Consider the following 7,269-nt stretch of genomic DNA (forward strand, 5'->3'; position numbering starts at 1 on the left):
TTTAAAAACTAATAAAAATATACTAAAAACTAACTAAATCATGCTGAAAACTATGTAAAAATACTGCCAAAAAACATATAAATTATCCGCTCATCACAACACCAAACTTAAATTGTTGCTTGTCCCCAAGCAACTGAAAATTAAATAGGATAAAAAGAAGAGAACATACTATAAATTCCAAAATATCAATGAAACTTAGCTCCAATCAGATGAGCGGGACTAGTAGCTTTTTGCCTCTTGAATAGTTTTGGCATCTCACTTTATCCATTGAAGTTCAGAATGATTGGCATCTATAGGAACTTAGATTTTAGATAGTGTTATTGATTCTCCTAGTTCAGTATGTTGATTCTTGAACACAGCTACTTTATGAGTCTTGGCCGTGGCCCTAAGCACTCTGTTTTCCAGTATTACCACCAGATACATACATGCCACAGACACATAACTGGGTGAACCTTTTCAGATTGTGACTCAGCTTTGCTAAAGTCCCCAATTAGAGGTGTCCAGGGTTCTTAAGCACACTTTTTTTTGCTTTGGACCTTGACTTTAACTGCTCAGTCTCAAGTTTTCACTTGACATCTTCACGCCACGAGCACATGGTTAGGGACAGCTTGGTTTAGCCACTTAGACCAGGATTTTATTCCTTTAGGCCCTCCTATCCACTGATGCTCAAAGCTTTGGATCCTTTTTATTACCCTTGCCTTTTGGTTTTAAGGGCTATTTGCTTTTTGCTCTTGCCTTTTGGTTTAAAGAGCTTTTGGCTTTTTCTGCTTGCTTTTTCTTTTTCTTTCTTTTTTTTTCGCCATTTTTTTCTCTTCTTTTTTTTCGCAAGCTTTTGTATTCACTGCTTTTTCTTGCTTCAAGAATCAATTTTTTGATTTTTTGGATTATCAATAACATTTCTCCTTTTTCATCATTCTTTCAAGAGCCAACATATTTAACATTCATAAACAACAATATCAAAAGATATATGCACTGTTCAAGCATTCATTCAGAAAACAAAAAGTATTGTCACCACATCAAAATAATTAAACTAATTTCAAGGATGAATTCGAAATCATGTACTTCTTGTTCTTTTGTAATTAAAAGCATTTTTCATTTAAGAGAGGTGATGGATTCATAGGACATTCATAGCTTTAAGACATAGACACTTAAACACTAATGATCATTTAATAAAGACACAAACATAAATAAACATGAAGCATAGTAAACGAAAAACATGAAAATAAGAACAAGGAGATTAAGGAACGGGTCCACCTTAGTGAGGGTGGCGTCTTCCTCTTCTTGAAGAACCAATGGTGCTCTTGAGCTCCTCTATGTCTCTTCCTTGTCTTTGTTGCTCCTCCCTCATAGCTCTTTGATCTTCTCTAATCTCATGGAGGATGATGGAGTGCTCTTGGTGCTCCATCCTTAGTTGTCCCATGTTGGAACTTAATTCTCCTAGGGAAGTGTTGATTTTCTCCCAATAATTTTGTGGAGGGAAGTGCATCCCTTGAGGCATCTCAGGGATTTCATGGTGAGGAATTTCCTCATGCTCTTGTTGAGGTCCATGATATCTTGTTTGTTCCATCCTTTTTTTAGTGATGGGCTTGTCTTCATCAATGAGGATGTCTCCCTCTATGTCAATTCCAGCCGAATTGCAGAGGTGGCAAATGAGGTGAGGAAAGGCTAACCTTGCCAAAGTGGAAGACTTGTCAGCCACCTTGTAGAATTCTTGAGGTATAATCTCATGAACTTCCACTTCCTCCCCAATCATGATACTATGGATCATGATGGCCCGGTCTATAGTAACTTCAGACCGGTTACTAGTAGGAATGATTGAGCGTTGAGTAAACTCCAACCATCCTCTAGCTACAGGCTTAAGGTTCGGTCTTCTCAATTGAACCGGCTTGCCTCTTGAGTCAACTTTCCATTGAGCTCCTTCTACACATATGTCCATGAGGACTTAGTCCAACCTTTGATCAAAGTTGACCCTTCTAGTGTAGGGGCGTGCGTTTTCTTGCATCATTGGCAAGTTGAACGCCAACCTTACATTTTCCGGACTGAAATCTAAGTATTTTCCCCGAACCATGGTAAGCCAATTCTTTGGATTCGAGTTCATACTTTGATCATAGTTCCTAGTGATCCATGCATTTGCATAGAACTCTTGAACCATTAAGATCCCGACTTGTTGAATGGGGTTGGTGAGAACTTCCCAACCTCTTCTTCGGATCTCATGTCGGATCTTCGGATACTCATTCTTTTTAAGCTTGAAAGGGACCTCAGGGATCACTTTCTTCTTGGCCACAACTTTATAGAAGTGGTCTTGATGGACCTTTGAGATGAATCTCTCCATCTTCCATGATCAGAGGTGGAAGCAATTGCCTTCCCTTTTCTTTTTCTTGAGGTTTCTCTGGCCTTAGGTGCCATTAATGGTTATAGAAAAACAAAAAGCAATGCTTTTACCACAACAAACTTAAAATGTTTGCTCGTCCCCGAGAAAAAGAAGAAAGAAATAAGGAGAAGAAGAAGAAAAATAGAGGAGAGGAAGAGGGGTGTGTATTCGGCCAAGGGGAAGAAGAAAGGGTTGTGTTGTGTGAAAATGAAGAAGGAATGAGGGGTTTATATAGGAGTGGGGGGAGGTTTAGGGTTCGGCCATTAGGGTTGGGTTTGGGAGGGAAAAGAATTTGAATTTTGGAGGTAGGTGGGGTTTATGGGGAAGAGTGGAGGGATGTGAGGAGGAGAGAAGAAGAGGTGGGGTAGGTGGGGATCCTGTGGAGTCCACAGATCCAATGGGGTCAAGGACTTAACATCCCTGCTCCAATTAGGCGTGTAAAACGCCCTTAGCATGCATGTCTGGCGTTAAACGCCAGCTTGCTGCTTGTTTTTGGCGTTAAACGCCCAAATATAGCCTGTTTCTGGCGTTTAACACCAGGTTGATGCTTGTTTCTGGCGTTAAACGCCAGCTTGGTGCTTGTTTCTGACGTTAAATGCCAGACAGATGCTTGTTTCTGGCGTTTAAACGCCAGAATGCTCTTCTTCCAGGGTGTGCTGTTTTAATGCTATTTTTCATTTTGTTTTTGATTTTTCAGTAGTTTTTGTGACTTCACATGATCATCAATCTAATAAAACATGAAATAAAAATAAAAATAAAATAGATATAATTAAATAACATTGGGTTGCCTCCCAACAAGCGCTTCTTTAATGTCAATAGCTTGACAGTGAGCTCTTATGGAGCCTCACAGATAATCAGAGCAATGTTAGGACCTCCCAACACCAAACTTAGAGTTTGACTGTGGGGGCTTTGGTTGACTCTGCAGTGAGAGAAGCTTTTCATGCTTCCTCTCCATGGTTACAGAAGGAGAACCTTGAGTCTTAAACACAAGGTAGTCCTCATTCAGTTGAAGGACCAACTCTCCTCTGTCCACATCAATCACAGCTTTTGTTGTGGCTTGGAAGGGTCTTCCAAGGATGATGGATTCATCCTCATCCTTCCCAGTGTCTAGGATTATGAAGTCAGCAGGGATGTAAAGGCCTTCAACCTTTACTAACACGTCCTCTACTTGTCCATAAGCCTGTTTTCTTGAGTTGTCTGCCATTTCTAATGAGATTCTGGCAGTTTGCACCTCAAATATCCCAAGTTTCTCCATTACAGAGAGTGTCATTAAGTTTATTCCTGACCCCAGGTCACACAGAGCCTTCTCAAAGGTCATGATGCCTATGTTACAGGGAATTAGAAATTTACCAGGGTCCTGTTTCTTTTGAGGTAGAGTTTGCTAAACTAAGGCATTTAGTTCCTTGATGAGCAATGGAGGTTCATCCTCCCAAGTCTCATTACCAAATATTGAGCAACATGCTCTTCAGCAATGTCTTCATCTTCTTCAGAAGATGAATAGTCATCAGAACTCATGAATGGTAAAAGGAGGTTCAATAGAATCTCTATGGTCTCTAGATGAGCCTCAAATTCCTTTGGTTCCTCAAAGGGAAACTCCTTATTGGTCAGTGAACATCCCAGGAGGTCTTCCTCACTAGGATTCACGTCTTCCTCCTCCTCTTTGGGTTCGGCCACACCAAGTAAGGAATAGCCTTGCACTCTCTTTTTGGATTCTCCTCAGTATTGCTTGGGAGAGTACTAGGAGGGGTTTCAGTGACTCTTTTACTCAGCTGGCCCACTTGTGCCTCCAAATTTCTAATGGAGGACCTTATTTCATTCATGAAACTTAAAGTGGCCTTAGATAGATCAGAAACTATATTTGCTAAGCTAGATGGATTCTGCTCAGAATTCTCTGTCTGTTGCTGAGTGGATGATAGAAAAGGCTTGCTATTGCTAAACTTATTTCTTCCACTATTACTAAAGCCTTGTTGAGGCTTTTGTTGATCCTTCCATGAGAAATTTGGATGATTTCTCCATGAGGGATTATAGGTATTCCCATAAGGTTCCCCCATGTAATTCACCTCTGCTATTGCAGGGTTCTCAGGATCATAAGCTTCTTCTTCAGAAGATGCCTCTTGAGTACTGTTGGATGCAGCTTGCAATCCATTCATATTCTGAGAAATCATATTGACTTGCTGAGTCAATATTTTATTCTGAGCCAATATGGCATTCAGAGTATCAATTTCAAGAACTCCCTTCCTCTGAGGCATCCCATTACTCACAGGATTCCTTTCAGAAGTGTACATGAACTGGTTATTTGCAACCATGTCAATGAGTTCCTGAGCTTCTGAAGGCATTTTCTTTAGGTGAATGGATCCACCTGCAGAATGGTCCAATGATATCTTTGATAATTCAGACAGACCATCATAGAATATATCCAGGATGGACCATTCTGAAAGCATGTCAGAAGGACACTTTTTGGTCAGTTACTTATATCTCTCCCAAGCTTCATAGAGGGATTCACCTTCTTTTTGTTTGAAGGTTTGAACATCCACTCTAAGCTTGCTAAGCTTTTGAGGAGGAAAGAAATTGGCTAAGAAAGTCGTGACCAGCTTATCCCAAGAGTTCATGCTATCTTTAGGTTGAGAGTCCAACTATATTCTAGCTCTGTCTCTTACAGCAAACGGGAAAAGCATAAGCCTGTAGACTTCGGGATCAACCCCATTGGTCTTAACAGTATCACAGATTTGCAAGAATTCAGTTAAAAACTGAAAAGGATCTTCTGATGGAAGTCCATGAAACTTGCAATTCTGTTGCATCAGAGAAACTAATTGAGGCTTTAGCTCAAAATTGTTTGCTCCAATGTTAGGGATTGAGATGCTTCTTCCATGTAAATTGGAATTTGGTGCAGTAAAGTCACCAAGCATCTTCCTTGCATTGTTATTATTTTCGGCCATGTCTCCTTCTTTTTCGAAAATTTCTGTTAGATTTTCTCTAGAGAGTTGTGCTTTAGCTTCCCTTAGCTTCCTCTTCAGAGTCCTTTCAGGTTCAGGATCAGCTTCAACAAGAATGTTCTTATCCTTGTTCCTGCTCATATGAAAAAGAGGAGAACACAAAAGAAAATATGGAATCCTCTATGTCACAATATAGAGATTCCTTATGTAAGTATAAGAAGAGAAGAATAGAAGAGGAAAAATATGAGAATTCAAACACAGAAGGGAAGAGTGGGTTCGAATTTTTGAGTGAAAGAGGGGTGTGAGCAGATAAATAAATAATTAGAAGGAGATGAGAGAGGGAAGAATTCGAAAATTAAATAAATAAAATAAGAATATTTTTGTTTTTGTTTTTAATTTAAAATTAAAGTTAAAATTCGAAAGTTTTAAAAAGAAAAATGAAATTAAATTAAATTAGAATTTAAAACAAATAGTTAATTAAAACAAATTTTTTAGAAAGGTGTTAGTAATTTTTGAAAATTGGAGAGAGAAAAGTAGTTAGGTGGTTTTGGAAAAGATATGATTGAAACAATTAGATAGGATTAATTTGAAAAAGATTTAAAAATCAATTTGAAAACATAAGAGGTTAGAAAAGATTTTGAAATTGATTTTGAAAAAGATGTGATTGACATTTATTTTGAAAAAGTTTTGAAAAAGAAATTTAAAAAGATTTGATTTTGAAAATTAAAGTTGGTTACTTGACTAACAAGAAACAAAAAGATATGATTTTAAAATTTAAAGATTGAACCTTTCTTAATAGGCAAGTAACAAACTTTAAAATTTTTGAATCAATCACATTAATTGTTAGTAAAGATTTTGAAATTATGAAACAAAATAAGAAAAAGATTTTTGAAAATCAATTTGAAATTTTCGAACATATGAAAGAAAAAATGAAAAAGATTTGATTTTTGAAAAAGATTTGAAAAAGATAGGATTTTTAAATTGAAAATTTGATTTGACTCATAAGAAACAACTAGATTTTAAAAATTTTTGAAAAAGTCAACTCAAATTTTCGAATTTTATGGGATGAAAAAGGAAAAGATATTTTTTTTATTTTTGAATGTTTAATGAAGAAAGAGGAAAACAACCAAAAGACTTAAACATGAAAATTATGAATCAAAACACACAATGCATGCAAGAACACTTTGAATGTCAAGATGAACACCAAGAACACTTTGAATGTCAAGATGAACACCAAGAACTTATTTTTGAATTTTTTTAGAAAAGAAAAACATGCAAGACACCAAACATAGAAATTTTCAAACTTTAGACAATATGAATGCAAGAATGCATATGAAAAACAAGATGCAACATACAACAAGAAAATATGAATATCAAACAAGAGGATTCATCAAGAAAAACTTGAAGATCGTGAAGAATGCAATGCATGAATTTTTGAAAAATGCAAGAAAGAGATAAACATGCAATTGACACCAAACTTATGACTTGAAACTAGATTCAAGCAAGAAACATCAAATTATTTTTGGTTTTATGATTTTATAAAAAAAAATTTGTATTTTTTTTCAAAAATTAATTGGAAAAAGAAAATTAAGGATTTCAAAATTTTTAATGAGAATTCCAGGAATCATGCAATGTTAGTCTAAAGCTTCGGTCCAGGAATTAGACATGGCTCACTAGCCAGCCAAGCTTTCAGTGAAAGCTCCGGTCCAACACACTAGACATGGCCAATGGCCAGCCAAGCTTCAGATGATACAAATCAGGCATATAACAGCTGATTAGATGAGAGTCCAAGGGCTCTTGCCATGATAGGTGGAAGCCTCAGTCCAAAAATTTAGACATGGCTTGACAGCCAGCCAGGCTTCAACAAATCATGAAGAAACTCTAGAATTCATTCTTAAAAATTCTGAAGAACATAGAATAATTTATTTGTATTAAATATTTTTTTTGAAAATTTTTTCGAAAATA

General features: G+C 36.8%; 1 non-coding gene across 1 annotated transcript; it reads left to right on the top strand.

Annotated features, from left to right (window-relative positions):
- The first annotated feature begins 4,806 nt into the window (after nt 1–4,806).
- LOC148565631 (small nucleolar RNA R71) lies at nt 4,807–4,914 on the top strand. Its single transcript, XR_015884281.1, has one exon. It is a non-coding gene; the product is annotated as a small nucleolar RNA R71 (small nucleolar RNA).
- The last annotated feature ends 2,355 nt before the right edge of the window (nt 4,915–7,269 follow it).

This window comes from Arachis ipaensis, chromosome B5 (genome assembly GCF_059453495.1).
Source record: "Arachis ipaensis isolate K30076 ecotype BB chromosome B5, ASM5945349v1, whole genome shotgun sequence".
NCBI lineage: Eukaryota > Viridiplantae > Streptophyta > Magnoliopsida > Fabales > Fabaceae > Arachis > Arachis ipaensis.